Raw genomic sequence first — 19,505 nt, forward strand, 5'->3', positions numbered from 1 at the left:
GAGCCCATTATATACTGACTGTTTTGAAAAATATCCAGTGGCCTCATCTGCTGTTATTTCTCCGTTTTAAAAATTCACATTGACTTCTTTGGGCTCCATAGCATGTACAGGCTGCTGTCTAGTCATTGGGTCATTTCCTGGGAGTAAGGAAGAGAAATAAATCCCTTCCAGTAGGAATATCTTATGGTAGGCATGGAAAAGTAGAAGAAAATGAGGTCTCTTTTTATGATGTCCTAGGCCCATTGACCACAGCTTGGGCCCACAAAGGATGTAGACAATTGAGTGAGGACAATCAGTATAAAATCTAGATTAATTTTATCCTATACCAGTTCAGGAAACCATTGCCTCTTCCGGTTTCTAGATGTCTTCAATAAAAAAGAGTTCTCAGAGTAAACAAGTGATTGAAATACTATGTGTCAGACCTTCTGCTAGGACCTGTAGAGTAAATGTCACCCTAGATAGGCAGATTTCCTGTCCTCCCAGAGTCTGTCATCTATCAGGGAGTGTAGCCTTTAAACAAGCATTCTGAAGAAGCTGTGATAAATGCTGGGTTCTCCATTATTGTCATCTCTGAAGGCCATTGGTAACCTGGAGGAATATTCTCCCACTAACAGGAGAAAGCACAGGATCAAAAAGAAAAACTTCCCTTCATTCTTCCAGTTTCTCTTAATCGTTTTGCCTTTTATTTCCTGTCCTCTGTGAGCACGTGTCTGTACTGTTAAGTACAAATGGATCCAGAGGTTTCAGACAAAGCCTGAGTGAGGCGCTGCATGCCTGTCTTGCAGGTCAGGGCTAGGAATGGTGACAGGGCTAGGAATTGACCATTGCTCCATTAAAGTGGACCAAAGTGGGATCTGAGTCCTTTTCAGGCCCTAGGTTCAGTCTGTGCTGACTCTGACCCTCTGAGACGACTATTCCCAAACCTGAGGGACTGAAGACCAGCATCAAGGACAACAGAGAATGCTCTCTGACAGGGGTGCTGGGGTGCAGGTGTAAGTGAGCTGGGTCTTCTGGAGCGCTGGTCACTGTGTAGGCAGCCAGGCCACTGGGAGTGACTCCAGGTAGACCAGCCACGTGATTCTCCTGTGCCTTCAACCCGATGCTGTCGAGTGGCGTGCCTTAGCTGTGGACATTCTGACCCTGCCTTGTTGAATGCTTTTTGTACTTTTGCTCAGAGAGAGAAATCAGAGTGATTTCTTTTTTGTCTTGTAGATCAATCTTGTGGCTTTTGAGGCAGCTCTCTATAAGGACCACAAAAGATCAGTCTGATAGCTAGATGTCACATGCCGTGGCAGAACCACTCCTACCAGCATACACTCATTCTGTACTAGGGAGTGTACTAGGAGTTTTATTTGTGTTATTTATTTCATTCACATGGCAACACCATTTTCCTGGTAAGATGACTGAAGCTCAGAAAGGATAGGTAACTCAAGTACCATTGCTAAATATGTTTACCTTTAGTATGTAGATAGACACGCATTCAGAAGAAAATGAAGGTGAAGCATTTTGGACCCATTTGTTTCAAATGCATCAGTGGTGTTTATTATTTAAAGAAATTCTTTTTTTTTTTTTTTTTTTTTTGAGACGGAGTCTCCCTCTGTTGCCCAGGCTGGAGTGCAGTGGCGCGATCTCGGCTCACTGCAAGCTCCGCCTCCCGGGTTCACGCCATTCTCCTGCCTCAGCCTCTCCGAGTAGCTGGGACTACAGGCGCCCGCCACCACGCCCGGCTAATTTTTTTGTATTTTTTAGTAGAGACGGGGTTTCACCATGGTCTCGATCTCCTGACCTCTTGATCCGCCCGCCTCGGCCTCCCAAAGTGCTGGGATTACCAGCGTGAGCCACCGCGCCCGGCCAAGAAATTCTTTAAAGAGAATTATTTTGTAAAGAGGATAATTTTTTAATTTGTGTAAAGCAGGTTGTAATGTTTTGTACAAGTACCTGAACTAGGGTACCCTTGTTGAGTAGGTAGTAAAATGTGGCTATAACTACATGTAAATGTAACTAAACATGTCAGGTGTCCCTGCAACTAAAGGCGTGAAAGTGTGAAGAGAATGGCAGGCGAAGGGCACCTGGACGGTGGGCATGTTCATTTCCTGTGGCCACTGCAACAGATTACCACAAATGTAGTGGCTTAAAACAACAGTAAGTTATTCTCTTAGGTTCTGTGGGCTCCGGGGAGAATGTGTCCTTGCTTTTTCAGCTCCTAGCAGATGCTGGATTCTGATGGCTTTTTAAAAATGATAAATTCCTTGGTTTGTGGCCCCTTCGAGTCTCATTTTCAAAATGTATCTCTTCATTCTCTGCTTCTGTTGTCACATTGCTTTCTCCAATGCTGTAGTGAAATCTCTCTCTCTGTGGACACTTGGAATTCCATTTAGTGCCCACCCAATCTCAGATCATCTCCCCACTTCAAGATCCTTTACTATACCTTCACATTTCCTTTTTGCCACCTAAAGTAACGTTTATAGGTTTCAGGGATTAGGGTGTGAACATCTGTGGGGGCTGTTATTCAGCCTACTACAGTTGCCTTGAAAGGATATAGGAATGATCAATTCCAGGGAGTCCTTTTCATAGGAAGAGTGCTAGATTTTTGAGGGTCTGGAGGAAAAATACCCTGCAATAGGGCAGGAATTCTGGGAGAAAGGCTCCATGGGGAAAAGAGAACCACCTCAAGGAGAAGGAGGTGCAGTGGGCAGATACATACGTGTGTACATTTCAGCCTCATTTTTCGTTGTCTTGATTTTCTGTGTAGTACCTGGTGTCTTCAATATCATATCCCCGTCCTTCTCCATCAGGGGTACACTCATGCACGTGATGTAGAGCTGGGGTAAGCGAGCCGCAGAGCAAACCTGGCACATCTCAGGGTGTGTTTTTCTCTCAGATCTCAAAAAATAGCATTTATATGTAAATTAACCTAACTATGGTGTGATGGAGAAACCATGAAACAATAAATAATCAAGCTTAACCTTTATGTGACAAACTTTGGTAGTCTTGGAAATATTTTTGAATATATTGGAACATTACAGAAAGAAGTTCAGAGAGTTTTTTGGGGGTGTTTGGTTTCACAAAACATTAGGTACTACAAAATGCTGTGGCCAACCAGGAAAGTGATTTTGGCAACGTTACTGTTTGTGTTCTCTTTTGTCAACGCCAAGGGAGCCGCCCCATGCCAGAGCTGTATTTGCATTATTGAAAAGCAAATATCGCAGGCCTTTGGACAACATGATACACTCTCACATGCCCTGGAGACTCTGCGTGTGAGATGATTGGAAATGCTCATGGCTAAAGTCAGCCGTTATCCGGAATAAACTTCCCCAGAGGGAGTTTTTCAGAAACACACCAGGGACCAGTAATAAAACATAAACTATAAAATGTCCTCTAGCAACAAAAACACATGGGATGTTTTTCTATATAATATTTCACATTAAATGTAATTGTAGATTAACTTTGTAGAGAAAATATTTTTTCAAGCCAGATATGTTTAAATCCTTTCATTTCCTCAAGTATGACAAGGCACTGGGAATATACTCCCCTTTGTAATTTCCTACCGATTTGCCCTAGTTATGAACAGAACATTAACTCTGCGAAATCTACATATGGAAAACGACCCCGGATGAAAATCTTAAACTGGCCAGAACCCTAACTCTGGAGTCCAAGCCCTGTGCTCTGGTCCTGGCACTGTGGCTCACCAGGTAGTCATGTGACCCTACTCACCTATGCGAATGCCCCCATGCTTCTCAGATCCCAAGCTCAAGGGGGCATTGAGGATCAGTTCACCCACAAGTTCCCTTTCTGCCCTCAGCTTGCACGTGGCTCATCTGTCAAGGAACCACCTATACTGTGTCAGATTTTGTTAAAGCAAAAACTGGTTTTTATAGTCTTTATAAAATGCAAAAACTTGGAATAAATGTAACAGTATCTAAATTCCTGTTGTGAATGAACAGCAGCTATAGTGACAAAGGGAACAGATCTTGAAGTGAAACCTGCCTGGCTTGGAATCCTGCCTCCGCCACTTACCAGCTGCAGTCCTTGATGAAGGAATTGGCTGGAATCAGGAGTTTTCTCATGGGTGAAGTGAGGATACCTCATGGAGAAGTCCATACAAAAGTAAGGTTCTCAGCACAATACCTGGCTAATAATATTACCTGCTTAGAGAGTGGGGGTAACAGCAGCTGCAATGTCATGTCTGCTGTTTTAGCTACACCAAGCTCCATCCACATCTTGAGTTGATGCTGTGAATAAAGGTCATATTACTTTTCAATATTACTGGGGATATTTGATCCATGTGAGGGGCAGATAAAATGTCTCTGTCTTAGAGAAAAAATGGACTTTTTAGGTAGCCAGGATTGCAGCGCGCTATTGTTAGGAGACATTTGAGATGGCTTCTAAAAACCGTGCAAGTGAAACACCCCAGGTTTTGAGAAGTGGGGAGCACTGTGTCCCAGGTCACAGGGCTATCTGTGAACAGAATTCGCCTGTATCCCCTACCTCATTCTGTTTCACCGCTATGGACTTTTGATTAGACATCTTCATTGCATCCTGAGTGACGGGAAAATTTGTAATTAGCAAATGCATCTGCATACAGAAGTGTGTGCCTGAAACTGCTGTGCTTTTAGTTCTCATATGCATGCTCCTTGGAAAGTGACTGTTAAGTAACATTAACTCTGAAAACCCTGTTTTCCAGATTGCAAACGTAACTTCTTTCCAGGTCCTATTAAATGGAGATTTTCCTCTTGCATTCTTAAAAACTCAGAGCTAACCTTGGAGTAGTGTCTCTCTCCGCCTCTCTCTCCCTTTCTCCTTCTCTCCTTTCTCCTCCACTGTTTTTCCCACCCTCCCCCTCTCTCCTTTCTTGTGCAAGATTTCAGTCAGTTTATTGAATTGCCTTTACATGGCTATGACCTTGAATTTCTTCTGTTAGTTCCCCTGTGCTCTTCCACATTTTTTCATTTTGGGACTACAAGCTAAGCATACTTAGTTACCACCTTGTAATACACAATCACAATGACCTGGCTTTGGTTTCTGTGACTGTATCTCAGCCTCCCTGTCCTCTGTCTCGCAGAGAACTAGGGAAGGATGGAAAGTGACTAAAGGTATGGAATGCCTGAGGCATGGCCAGGCCAGGTACTGTGGCAGGTACTCTCGTATGTTGTCTCATTTAACCCTGATTCATACCTTTTAGGACATGATATTCCCATTTAACTGCGCTTTAAAGGGGTTGAATGTCCACTGGGTCACACTTGGAGGGTTTAAGATCTGGATTTGAGTCTGAGTCCAACCATGATGTCATTTATGTGGACTGTCACGACACGCGTGTCTTTTTCCTGGTTTGGTGTTGTTATTCCCCTGGCGAGGTGTGCATGAAGTCGGTCCTGCCCTACACCTGTTGGCTTGTTTTGTTTGACTTGTGTTTACACTCCTTTTTAAGATGACTTTGTTAAACTGAAAAAAAGCTGAAATGTTGATCAGGTAGCAGATTTGCAGGAGACCTAGGTACCCATCACTCTAGCACTTCCTAAACTATAGTTAAAGAAACATTGTTCAGGATGCTAAGGGTAATGTGGGGGAAAAAATAGCTCTCTGTGCAAATAAATTTGTACGATTGTTAAATGTGATTGCTTTCCGTCTGAGTCTTTAATCTGATAATGTGCATTCTCCCAGAAGGGAACATAGTATACTGCACCTCACCAGCTTGTTTTTGTTCACATCTAACTTAATTTATTAGAAAGCAGCCTGGTGCAGTCGTGCATGGCTGTAATCCCAGGACTTTGGAGGCCGAGGTGGGCAGATTGCTTGAACCCCGGAGTTTGAGACCAGTGTGAACAATATGGTGTAACCCCATCTCTACAAAAAATACAAAAAATTAACTGGGCGTGGTGCCATGTGCCTGTGGTTCCAGCTACTCTGGAGGCTGAGTTGGGAGGATTGCCTGAACTCAGGAGGTTGAGGCTGCAAGTGAGCCGTGATCATGCCACTGCAGTCCCGCCTGAGTGACAGAGTGAGACCCTGTCTCAACAACAACAACAAAATTATTAGAAAGCAAAAGTCTCTTTAAGACAGGTGTGTCTTCAACTCTATCAAGTTGGCTTTTGTTTTGAAGAACAAAAGGGAATCATGGCTTGGCAGTTTCAGCTATGTGTGGGGACTACCTTCTATTACACTGGTCCTGCTTTTACCTCTGGTGTCTAAAATGTAATAAATATGTGAACTAGGGCTCATAGGGTAGGTTCAACTCTGCTTAGAGTTTATAGCTTCAAGTGTCATGTTATCTGTCACACTCAGAAGTGGTATCCATTGCTGATTTCTCTTGTGGTTGAGCTTATTTTATTCTATATTCTTACTTTATAATTTTTCATGTATAATAGACCAAATGTGATTGCCATAAAGAAGGCCAAATGTAGAATCCATGCCCAGTTTGCTTATTCTGGAAAAGCTTACTATGTAAGCTGGGATTTGAGGAGTTCTTGGATTTTTATTATTGTTTGACTCTTTTAAAGGAAGGGATAGGCCAGGCATGAGTGGCTCACACCTGTAATCCCAGCACTTTGGGAGGCCAAGGCAGGAGGATTACTTGAGACCAGGAGTTGGAGACCAGCCTGGGAAACAAAGTGAGACTTATCTCTACAAAAACTCAAAAAGTTCGCCAGGTTGGTGGCACATACCTGTGGCCCCAGCCGCATGAGAGACAGAGACAGGAGGATCACTTGAACCTGGGTTGGTGAAGCTCTAGTGAGCCATGTTCCTCCCACTACACTCCAGCCAGGTGGCAAAAAAAAAAGAGAGGGGAAGAAAAGAAAAGAAAAGAAAAAGAAAGAGAGAGAGAGGGAAAGGGAAAAGAAAAGAGAGAGAGAGAAAAAGAAAGAAAGAAAGAAAGAAAGAACCAGAAGGAGAGAGAGAAAGGGAAAGAAGAAAGAAGGAAAGAGAGAGAGAGAGGAAGGAAGGAAGAGGGAGGAAGAAAAAGAAAGAGAAAAAAAGAAGAAAGAAAGAAAGAAAGAGAGAGAGGTAGGAATAAAGATAGGGATTAAAGCCATAATAATTAAAATATTGACCAATTGAACTCTCATGCCTGCTATTTTTTCAATTCTCTTCCCAAACACTTTTGGCCAAAGAATGCTTTTTATTTGGGGTAAATGTCGTCCAGCCTTAAATTTTCATTTTTCTGGGTAAGGGTACTAAATCCTAGAGTGCTGATATATGATATTTAGGCCTCACCCCATTGGTAAGTGGAATGTGCCTGTTGATGTAATCAAATTCACAGAATGTAGAATATAACACCCTCTTGGTTAAAAAAATAAGCAGAGGGATTTCTGGCAGAATCCAACTAACACTCGCAGAAATGAAGCACATGAGGTGACGACTACAAATGGGTCACTTAGAACTGGGAAAATCCATTGTCACAGGGCACAGCACTTGTTCTTTTTAAGCAAGAGTCTTGCGAACATCCACATTTATTTCATTCATATTGAAGGTCTTCGAAAGCTTAAGCTCTGAAAATGGAAGTGGTTGATCTGAAGATGATAAATGGAAACTGGGAAATTAGACTGCTTCCATAGGTGGGCAGCGTGTCCTCTTTTTCAGGACTCCGGCGTCCCTGAATTGTGAGTTTTCCCTCACAGCCTCTCCACATTCTCTTGTGCTGTTCGCCTCCCACCCACTGCTCTGTCTTCCCTGTGTTAGTGAAAAATCAAGCTTTTCTTTCCCTAGCCCAGAGAGCTGAGCTTTTCCCTACTTCACTACTGTGTTTAGGAAAAGGAGGCAGCTTTTTCCTAAAAAGCAGTGTTTGGAAGTTGGAGGCACGTATGATGCTTTCCGGGCTGTTATCTCCAATATCCTTGCTAGATGAGCAGCCTCGCGTGTTAGGAAAGAATCTGTGCCAGAATTCGGAATATGGGGCTTGTGGCCACGTAGCAATGAGGTCACTGACCAGCTACAGTCCCTGGAGCAAACCATTCACATTGCAGGCCTCCTTTTCCTGTTGGTGAAATTCGAGGCAGGGAACATGTGAGCTCCAAGCTATGGTTTGTTGTTGTTCTGAAATTCTATATATTATTTAAATTATAATACCTCAGATAAATAAATGAAACATCTCCTGAATTTATTTTTAATATGTAATTCATGGCCAAGAATATTAACCGATGAAGTGAATCATTTAAAGAAGGACTTTGTAATTTTTCTGTGGGATTGTATTTCACCAGAAGTGCTTCACTTCCATTGAGTCCTGTGTGATGTACTTCAGCTTGTCTGTGAGCCCAGCTGGTCTAACACACTAAGTGATAACAGAATGGATTCTGTGTTTTATGAATCAATCAGCCAGATCTCAAAGGGATAACAATTATGAAAAAAATATATAATTTATCCCAGTAAAAGAACTAGCCCATTGCTGTACCCTGTATTACTGCTTTTTTTTTTATCCCACAGGTGTGAATAAACCTGGAAAGCATAAACATTTGGAAGTTATTGAAATTTATTGAAAATATAGTACAAAACTCCCACCCTTCCTTTGTTTCCACCCAAACTGTAGAATTATTATAGTTGGCTGCAGTTTTTCTCATATCTCAGTGGTGTAATTTTATCACAAGTAAGAAAACTGAATGGGTAGTATCTAAGAATAAGAAGCTATTAAACAGCAATTTTACATGCCTTTATGATGAAATACTACAGAAGCTGGGAACTGTGTGTCGTGAAGACATGGAAGTCTTCAATGACTAATAAGGAAATAATCTGGCTGACAGCAGGTGTTCTGATTAACAGAGAAGTTAGTTCATAGCATAATAAAGAATGGCATGAAGAATTATATTGTCAAAAAAACCTAGCCAGATTTTTTTTGAGCAAAGAGGGATATTTCCACCCCCGACCGCCCACTGTAAGAATAAGAGACGCTTATTGTAGAATTGGAAAACAATGAAGGAAATAGAAACCGCTAATGGTATCACTCTCCTAAGGGGACTACTGTTATTTCCTCATAGGCACTTTGTGTTCGCATATACATACGCAGGCATGCCCATACCTGTGTGTGCATGCGTGCTTTGTTTTTCATGGTGTGCTCTGTGTACATTTTTTGCAAGGTCCAATAGGCCATAAATGACAAAAAGACACTGGGAACCTCTGTCATTAGCACTCTAAAGTTGTATTCTTTCCACCAGGAACCTTTGCCTTTTTTTTTTTTTTTTTTTTGAGACGGAGTCTTGCTCTGTCGCCCAGGCTGGAGTGCAGTGGCGCAATCTCGGCTCACTACCAGTTCCGCCTCCCGGGTTCACGCCATTCTCCTGCCTCAGCCTCTCCGAGTAGCTGGGACTACAGGCGCCCGCCACCACGCCCGGCTAATTTTTTTCGTATTTTTAGTAGAGACGGGGTTTCACCGTGGTCTCGATCTCCTGACCTCGTGATCCGCCCGCCTCAGCCTCCCAAAGTGCTGGGATTACAAGCGTGAGCCACCGTGCCCGGCTGAACCTTTGCCTTTTAATTGTAGTCATTTATAATTTATTCTGCTCTTCATGCTTTGTCGGCCCTCTCACATACTGGATTTTAATAGTTTTTCCAAAGCAGATGGTATACAGAAGTTGAAAACATTGAATCACTTAATCTATTTTATACATGAGCCCATATTAAAAAGCAAAAAAATCATTCATGGTCTCAAGAAGTATCTTGAGAATTCATCAGTTCCATCTCCTTTCCTCAAATAGAACTGCTCAGATCCTCTGAAACTAAGGACCTCCTGAACACAAAATTATAAACCACAAATAGTGTTTAACACCCTTTGATGTCAGCAACTTTTTTCTTCTGCCTAACTGCAGTACCTTATGGCACAGCTTAACCCCATTTCCTTTTGATTTTTGTTCATTGGCGATGAGGAACAGCTGGTTACCTCTTTTGTAAAAATGACCTTTTCCCAATATACAAACAAGATCAAATTACCCTTTAACTTTCTCTTCATGTTACATTTCTTCTTTTCATCCTTCTTTTTTTACCATGAAAAGCTTGCTATGCACACCACATAGTGCCCAGCATATGGTCTGCATTCAGTAAATGCCTATTTGACTGAATAAACTTCAGTATGCATTGTTAATTGCTGTGTAAATAAAGCATCACCTTCCTTCCTAATTACCTTCCCCCATTCCACCTGCATTCCTGTACTGGTCAGTGCTACTGGAAAGGCCCTGTGTCCAGCTGGGAGTAGGAGCCAGGCCATTGCTGAGACAGCAGTTGCAAAGGCCATTTGCAAGGACTTGATCACATCCTTACTTTTCCCATCTTCAGTTTATGTCTGGAGGATAGGAAGTGAGTAGTGAACTGAACACAGAACAGTAGGTAGCATAGGTTTATCTCCTTTCAACTGATATAGTACTTTATAGTTTACAGTGCATTTAGTGTCTTAGCAAGCATTTACTGAGTGCCTACTGTGTGCTACCCAGTGGGCAAGTGCTAGAGCTTCAAGGTTGCTTAAAGCAACCCTTGCCTTTAGGGAGCTACAGCCTAGTAGAGGGCCTGGAATGTAACAAAAAATCATGACACACTGTGATAAGGTTTCCTTCCTTTCTTTCTTTCTTTCTTTCTTTCTTTCTTTCTTTCTTTCTTTCTTTCTTTCTTTCTTTCTTTCTTTCTTTCTTCTTTTTTTTTTTTTTGCCATGGAGTTTGGCTCTTGTTGCCCAGGCTGGAGTGCAGTGGTGCGATCTCAGCTCACTGCAATCCCTGCCCCCCAGATTCAAGCTATTCTCCTGCCTTAGCCTCCTAAGTAGCTGAGATTACAGGTGCGCATCACCAAACCTGGCTAATTTTTATATTTTTAGTAGAGAAGGGGTTTCACCATGTTGGTCAGGCTGGTCTTGAACTCTTGACCCCTAGTGATCTGCCTGCCTCAGGCTCCCAAAGTGCTGGGATTACAGGCGTGAGCCACCATGCCCAGCCGTGATAAGGTTTCTAATAGAGAGGTGAGATCAAGGCACAATGGTGGCAGAAAGGAGCAAGCGAACAGTTCTATCTGATGGTCATGTGAGACTCCAGAAAAGGTGGTTGACTTGGGCTGTAGCACAGTACCTAAAATGTAATTTATTTAATGTGGTTCCATTCCCCTGTCTTGAAGGTGGATACTGGTCTTCTGTTTTGGAAATCTTATTGCAGGTCGCTGGCTGGCTAAAGTATTGGATGGCAAGGAAGAAATGATTTTAGATGTAGCTGAAGAGTTAGGGGTCATATCTTCGAGGACACTGAAGGAGAAATAAGGGTTGGAAGTTTTTTGTTTTCGTTTTGAGACAGGGTCTTGCTTTGTTACCCAGGCTGGAGTGCAGTGCTTTGATCATAGCTCACTGCAGCCTTGACCTCCTGGGCTCATGCGATTGTTCCACTTCAGCCTCCCAATTAGCTGGGACCACAGGTGAGCACCACCATGCCTGGCTACTTTTTTAAACTTTTCGTAGAGACAGGGTCTCACCATGTTGCCCAGACTGGTCTCGAACTCATGGGCTGTAGTGATCTTCCTACCTTGGCCTCCCAAAGTGCTGGGATTATAGGCATGAACCTCCACACCAGCAAGGGTTGGAAGTTCTTATGTTAGAAAAAAAACTGACAGCAGGAGGAGGATGAATGAGAGGAAGGTAAGACAGGAGGATAAGGGAAACAAGAGGCTTTTTGTATAGCCGTGCACCATATGATGACATTTTGGTCAATAACAGACCATATCTACCATGGTGGTCCCATACAACTATAATGGAGCTGGAAAATTCCTTTCACTTGGTAACATCGTAGCTGTTGTAATGTCGTAGTGCAAATACTTTATTTTTTATAAATTTAGGGTAGCCTAAGTGTATAGTATTTATAAAGTCTGCAGTAGGTGCGGTAATATCCTAGGCCTTCACATTCACTCATCACTCACCGACTCACCCAGAGCAATGTCTAGTCTTGCAAGCTCTGTTTATGGTAAATGCTCTATACGGGACTACTATTTTTATCTTTTATACCATATTTTTACCATACATTTTCTATGTTGAAATGTGTTTAGATACACAAATACTTATCATTGTGTTACAATTGCCTACCATATTCAGTACAGTAGCATGTTGTACACATTTGTAGCCTAGGAGCAATAGGCTATACCATATAGCCTAGGTGTGTAGTAGGTTATACCATCTGGATTTGTGTAAGTGCATTCTGTGATGTTTGCACAATGACAGATTTCTCAGATTGCATCCCCTTCGTTACGTGATGCATTCCAAGGGTGAAAAGATGGCAGCTCGAGAAAAGGCCGGAGAGGTAGTGGGTTAAGATAAGGAAAAATTTAGAAAGTAGGAGGAAGATTGAACTTATTTTGTCACAAATTTATGTGGTCACAGAAGGCACTGCTGCAATGAACCCTGTGTTCCAGGGTAGGAATCATGTATTAACTGAACGCGACATGAGGTTGAAATGGTTGTTTGTAAACTGTTGACTGTCAGATGTTTCAGAGGGGCCTGTGAGGTATAGACGTTGGCATGATTCGTTGGAGACATAAATACAAGTGTGACTTTGGACACAAGTCTGAATGAAGCATCAGTGTAACTTTTCTGTAAAGGATCATTTAGTAAATATTTTAGGCTTTGTTGTCTCTCTGCATCTGAATTCTGCTATTACTACGCAGAAGTTCCCATGGACAGTACATGAATGAGTGAATGTGGCTGTGTTCCAATAAAACTTTATTTACAGAAATGGACAGTGGGCTGGATCTGACCCGGGGCAATAGTTTCTTGATCCCTGGTCTAGATGATTATCAACAAGTAGGCTCTAGTTGATCATGGGAGTGTGTGAGGGGGTGTCCTGTGTGAATATGCTCAGACAGGCACTCCAGGGAATATAACCAGTGATTGTAGAGTACAACAAACCAGCAAAGAAACATGAGACAACTATCAATTGGGGAAAGACTAAAGTGGGAGAGTTTTCAGTGTTAGGGAGGGTGCATCTGTTGAAGTCAACTGTCACAGAGATAATCTGAGTGCAGAGATAATAACCCACAGTTCCTGTAGGATTTGTGTGTTAGGAGGGAAGTTTTAGTGGAGAGTGGGGCAGAAGGAATTTTAAGAGTGAACAGGAGGCAAGAAGTGAAGACAGGAGTTCTAGGCTGTGTTTCCTGTGTGTTGTCCCATTCAGAGATCATAACTCTGCAAGGGAAGAAGGCAGCTATATTTACTCCACTTTTAAATATGAGGAAACGGGTCCTCAGGAAGTAAAGTGAATAGCTCAAGCCTGAGCCAAAATGCACACTCAGGTGTTTGCACCTTATGTTTGTGTTATTTTATTTTACTTTTTACTATAGCCACCTGGACCCCAGTTAATTCTCTTGGTGATTCTGTAAAATTTCAAGTTAAGTGAACCCTTTCTGGTTTGACCAAGAAGAGTCACCTGTTGGTTTACTGATCCCCAGTTGAGTTCACAGGTAAAAGCCACCCTATGGAAGAATCCAAAACAGACTCTGTTTTTGCAAATTATTGCTTCCTTTTCTATGTGTGTGAGACAGGGTCACACTCTATCACCCAGGCTGGAATGCAGTGGCACAATCATGGCTCACTGGAGCCTTGACCTCCAGGCTCAAGCAGTCCTCCTACCTCAGCCTCCCGAGTAGCTGGGACCACAGGCAAATGCCACCACACCTGGCTAACTTTTTTATTTTTATTTTTATTTTTATTTTTATTTTATTTTATTTTTTTGAGATGGACTCTCACTTTGTCGCCCAGGCTGGAGTGCATTGGCCCAATCTCAGCTCACTGCAAGCTCCACCTCCCAGGTTCACACTATTCTCCTGCCTCAGCCTCCCGAGTAGCTGGGACTTCAGGCACCCGCCACCACGCCTGACTAAGTTTTTTGTATTTTTAGTAAAGACGGGGTCTCACCATGTTAGCCAGGATGGTCTTGATCTCCTGACCTCATGATCCGCCCGCCTCGGCCTCCCAAAGTGCTGGGATTACAGGCATGAGCCACCGCACCCGGCCAAACTGTCACTTTCAGTTACAGAGATCAGACAACATTTTGTGTAAATATAATGCCTCTTTCTGAGTCTGAAGACTGTGTCGTACATTAGGCACACTGGCTTGGTTAATCTCTGCATCACTTCCTGGTTGCAGAAGTGCCATTTTCATCTTATCAGTGAGAAACTCCTTTTAGAGTGCAAGATGCTGTCCAGAGTAAGTAGGGGGCTGGGATTTAAACTCCAGTGTCCCAGAGGCTTCTCACAGGTAGAGTAACTGTAACATAAACTGATGGCAAATTCTGGAACGCAGGTATGACACTCCATCTTGTCTCTTGCTTTGATCACATTGTCTCTGCTTTTTCTCTTTTTGTGCCCCCCTCCCCCGCCCCCTCCCCCACACACACACACTTCTTCTGGTAGTTGCTGTAGTTTAATCTTTAAGAAGGTTGCAGGGGTGTGGAATTTTGTTACATCCTGTCTTCTCATTCTGAGGTCTACCACCATGGCTGGGCATGTGAACCCAGCCAGTGGTAAATGATAAAAATATGCTGTGATTGGAAGGAGGTGGAGAGCGAGCAGGGAACACAGGAAGCAGAGAGGGATTTGTGGTGAAGGGTGGGAAGGGGCCTGGGCCTGGAGGGCCCCACCGATGTGTCTGTGTACCCTAAACACTTCTGTTTTCAGCTGGCTTGCTTCTGCTCACAGTTTCTCAATTTACATATGTAAGAACTGCAGGCAAAATGACTGGAATCAAGGGCACATGCCACTTGGATCCTTGCCAGCTTTTATTTCAGGCTGACAACTCTTTGGATGTAATACAAGATTTATAGTTGTTTGTTTCTTCTAATGAGGTGGCAAGGTGAGTCTGCATCTGTAACAGCTGTTTGGCACAGGATATATTGATTTATTTTCTAAAAGAAACATGAAAACATAAAAATTTCAAGGTCTAAAAATAGTGTACATTATTGAGATGGTAACTGAACTTACCATGAGTCAACTTACCCTATCTTGTTGATGAGTGTGGGTAGGAGGCACGACTGAAAGATATATTGACAGTGAAGTTGAGTAAAAGCTCTTCCATTTCTCTTGAACTTCTGGAGCAGGAGAGTCACATCATGGGATTTGAACAGGGGAAGAAAATCTTCTGGTGTTTCTCTCAGGTGTCTGCACAACCCCACCTCATCCAGAACCTGAATGCTGGAATGTTAGCCTTCCATGGCACTTGCTAACACAGGGCCCAGGGCACCTTGGTGATGCTTTTAGGGAGGTTCCGGGAGGAGCTGCTGTCTGCTCATCAGGGGCTTTGAGTGTATCTCACATATCCTAAGTGGAGCTTGTTCACCTCGTGCTCTTCTTTGAATGAGAAATTCTGTTCTCTATCATTAAACTATACTGGAATAGAACAGTGTGGAGCAGAAAGGTTTAAAGAAGGAAACCTACGGATTTTTAACTTGCTTATGTATAACTAAGTCAACTTAGAGAAGAGAGCAGTCTTAATATAGCGTAGAGGGAGGTTTTCTCTTTTTATTTTTTTAGCAGAAATTTTTTAGCCTGTTCTATTGCAAAATAAATTCAACTTGTCTTGGAGAAGAGCCACACAGATGGAAAATAGTGGAAAGACAGTTAAAAAAAAAACAACATAAATGGCAGGGTAACCACTTGTAGCCTTATGGTATGAGGATTAGTATGATGTATCCTATTTTATTTAAAGAGGAATAAACTTAAACTTTATGTTGATGAAGTTGGCAGATGATTCTGAATCAGGGGAGATATCAAAAATCTGGAAGGACAGAAATATTATAATTATGCCTTCAGGAGATTAAAAATATAGGCAGGAAATAACAAAACGAGATACAGCTTGGGAAATGCACACTAATGCAGCTGGGAAAAAATAATGTAAAATGCAGAACCTAAGTGAACAGAAGAAATGTGCACCAAAATGCCAAAGGCAAGCAATAGTTGGACGCATACATTGGACTACAGTCCACCACAGTGGGCTGACCATTAGGGGCCACCTACATTGCTCATCCTCAATAGAAAAAGAGAAAGAGGGCCGGGTGTGGTGGCTCATGCCTGTAATCCCAGCACTTTGGGAGGCCGAGACGGGTGGATCACGAGGTCAGGAGATCGAGACCATCCTGGCTAACACGGTGAAACCCCATCTCTACTCCAAATACAAAAAATTAGCCGGGCATGGTGTCAGGTGCCTGAGGTCCCAGCTACTCGGAAGGCTGAGGCAGGAGAATGGCGTGAAGCTGGGAGGCGGAGCTTGCAGTGAGCTGAGATCGTGCCACTGCACTCCAGCCTGGGGGACAAAGCGAGACTCCGTCTCAAAAAAAAAAGAGAAAGAGGTGATTATTTTTGCAGAATGATGAACAGCAGTGTTTATTTTTCATTTCCATAATTTCACCGTTTAAGAGATGAGGAGATGGTAAGTCAGTCATTGGCAGAAAGCGACATAGCAATAGGGAGTGTGGGACTCTATGACAATAGGAATGATGAATGTCCGAACTGAAACAATGTAGCAGGGTAAGTGGAAATAGTGGACTGAAATGAAATTCAGGAGGGAAAATCAACAGAGTGAAGATCCAACAAGGAGGAAGGGGAAGTTGAAGATGATTCTATGTAGCTTCATGGCTTTATGGAGTGCATGGCCATTGTCACTACCCACGAGAGGGATTATAGGTGGAAATGCAGATTTGGCATGAAAGATAATGAATTCCATATTGGTTGAGTTGCTTAAATTGGTTGGAGCTTAAAGGATGTTCAGCTCTAGGAGTTCCTAGCATGTAAATGAATATTAAGGTCTGACTGGGTTAGTGTGTCAGCTAATTTGAAGTGTTGATGAGTGATAGGAAATTGCACATAATTATGTTGTAGAGACCTTTAGCATGTTATCCCAAAAGGCTGAAAAATGTGAGAACCTCGGACACCTTGGTGAGCCAACAGAAGCCAATCATTTAAACAGGCGTCTTTACATAAGACTCTGCTTATTTGACTTTCTTAAATATGGCTACGGTATTATAGATAAAGCTATGTGAGTAACCAGACATTTAAAAACACATATTGTTTTTAAGAACTACATAAGAAAATAAGTATTTTTCAGAAAGCGTATGGGTTCTCAAATTTAGTTTTATTGGAAAAATCTTTGTTTGAGAAAATTAATTAAAAAATCATCACCAATTCTCAAAAATCATGGAAATTTTGATGAGCACTGTATATGAGTCCTGCATTCTAAGGAAGCTAAGTTGGAAGCCAGATTGTTGCCTCATTTCTTAAGACATCGGGACTGATGATCTCACTGGATAGTAATTAGCTGTTAATGAGCACAGTACCCAGACTAGAAGTGTCCCTAAAATAGCTGAAACATACACTCAAGCAAAATTTTAGTTGTTTGTTTGTTTGTGTTTAGACAGGGTCTTGCTCTGCTGCCCAGGCTGGAGTGCAATGGCATGATTATGGCTCACTGCAGTCCCAACCTCCCTGGGCTCAAGTAACCCTCCCACCTCAGTCTCCTGAATAGCTGGGTATATAGGTGCACACCACCATGCTCAGCTAATTTTTAATTTTTTTTTTGTAGAGACAGGGTCTCACTGTGTTGTCCAGGCTGATCTGGACAAGCAGTCCTCCCACCTCAGCCTCCCAAGGTGCTGATATTACAGGCATGAGCCACCATATCTGGCCAACATTTTAGATCTCAATTGAAAACTTAGGAAAGTTGAATTATTGATCTTCAACTAAAATACAACCTTCACAAAATGAGGGCTCAACATCACAGAATTTGGGGGAAGGGTGCTGGACCCAGAAAATTGGGTCCTGGGGCAGTATCTGCCCCTTTTAGATGCATGAGCTTTACAAGGCTCTTGAGACACCTGAGCCTGAGTCTATAATGCCTGAGGGCAGGTGCCACTCCTTCCTTTGACATCTTCATTGTAGAGTTTCAGGAGGTGCAAATGTTCATTGATGAAAATTCCAGCAACCTTCCTTACAGGTACAGTCATGCATTACTTAATGATGGGGATACATTCTGAGATATTCGTCATCAGGCAATTTTATCACTGTGTGAACATCATAGAGTATACACACACAAACCTAGATGAGATAGCCTACTACACACCTGGGCTGTATGGAATAGCCTGTTGCTCCTAGGCTACAAACCTATACCACGTTACTGTTCTGAATACTGTAGGTGATTGCAACACAGTGGTAAGTATTTGTGTACTAAACACATCCTAAACATAGAAAAGGCACGGTAAAAATATGGCATTATAATCTTATAGGGCCACTGTCGTATATGCAAAAACATCATTATGGGGCACAGGACTGTATTTGTGAAAGTCAAATGCCTTCATGTGCATATGAGGCATATGAGATGATATACATATTTAAACTAAATTGTTAATGTAGGCAAAGACCATGTGTCTCAAACAGACAACAAATGAGGGGTACACATGTGCTTCATCATAAAGAAGTTATACTACAAGTTAGGGGCTACCTAGAAACTGAGACTGTGTGCTTCTCAAAATGTTTTCTACTTCCCCCTCATCATTAAAGTGTCTCAGTTATTGTCATTGTTTATATTTAATTTTCAGAAGGGAGATAAATAGTATTCAGTCATTCCTAAACATATTTGACTTAATTAATCCCCCCGACACACCCCGCTCCACTTTTCTTTCTCTCTCTCTCTCTCTTTTTTTTTTCTTGGTAGTGAATCTTTTGGATCACTTTTCTGAAGGATATGAGCTGGGAACTCATGACCAGAGATTCTAGAAAAGATGGAGGAAGCAGTGTTTGGGAAATGACCTTTGGCAGTGTAAGAGAAATTCGTCACCCCTTCAATTCTGGAGCATATGCGATGTGGGAGGATGTATAGAACAGACAAGTTTGGTGGAGGTGCTCTTATAGCACAGCCCTTTCTGGAGGAGCCAGCTTCCAATTTGGAAGGGAGGGGATTTATTGAAGAGGTGAAAGCTATATGGGTGTTATAAGTTGTATTGTGTCCACCCAAAATTCTTATGTCAAAGTCCTAACCTGCTAGTACCTCAGTATGTGAGCTTGTTTAAAACTAGGGTCATTTCAGATGTATTGAGATGAGGTCATTAGGGTGGACCTCATCTTAATACACCTTTATAAGGACTGGTGTGTCCTTATAAAGAGGAGAAATTTGGACACAGGCACACAGAAGAACGTCATGTGAAGATGAAGGCAGAGGTTGGGTGGGGCTTCTTCCAAGGAATGCCATGGAATACTGAAGATGACAGCAACCACCAGAGGCTGAGAGATGCCTGGAGCAGATTCTTTTTCTCAGCCTTCAGAAGGAGTCTACTCTGCCAACACCTTGATCTACACCTCCAGCTTTCAGAGCTATGACAATAAGTTTCTGCTGTGGAAGCCATCCAGTTTATGGTGCTCAGTTACAGAAGCCCCAGGAAACTAATACAAGGGGAGATATTAGCATGGAGAATTCCAGCAGAATTCTAGCAGAGTGGTGGACGGTCCAGTCAAGGGAAAGCGAGGAAATCATGAGAATTGTTCCCTTTGTGGGTGGTCACAAAAGTATGGGAGCAGAGCT

General features: G+C 42.5%; 1 protein-coding gene and 1 long non-coding RNA gene across 2 annotated transcripts in view; one reads left to right on the plus strand and one right to left on the minus strand.

The window, feature by feature from the left end:
• The window catches only part of ATP8A2 (ATPase phospholipid transporting 8A2), a 695,753-nt gene that overhangs the window by 381,220 nt on the left and 295,028 nt on the right, over positions 1-19,505 (plus strand). The gene's annotated exons all lie outside the window — the stretch shown is intronic.
• Positions 1,814-14,311, minus strand: LOC134732620 (uncharacterized). Its single transcript, XR_010115956.1, has 2 exons — positions 9,451-14,311; positions 1,814-9,147 (listed from the first exon to the last, which is right to left on the minus strand). It is a non-coding gene; the product is annotated as an uncharacterized lncRNA (long non-coding RNA).

The sequence above is a fragment of the Symphalangus syndactylus genome, chromosome 15 (assembly GCF_028878055.3).
Source record: "Symphalangus syndactylus isolate Jambi chromosome 15, NHGRI_mSymSyn1-v2.1_pri, whole genome shotgun sequence".
Lineage (NCBI taxonomy): Eukaryota > Metazoa > Chordata > Mammalia > Primates > Hylobatidae > Symphalangus > Symphalangus syndactylus.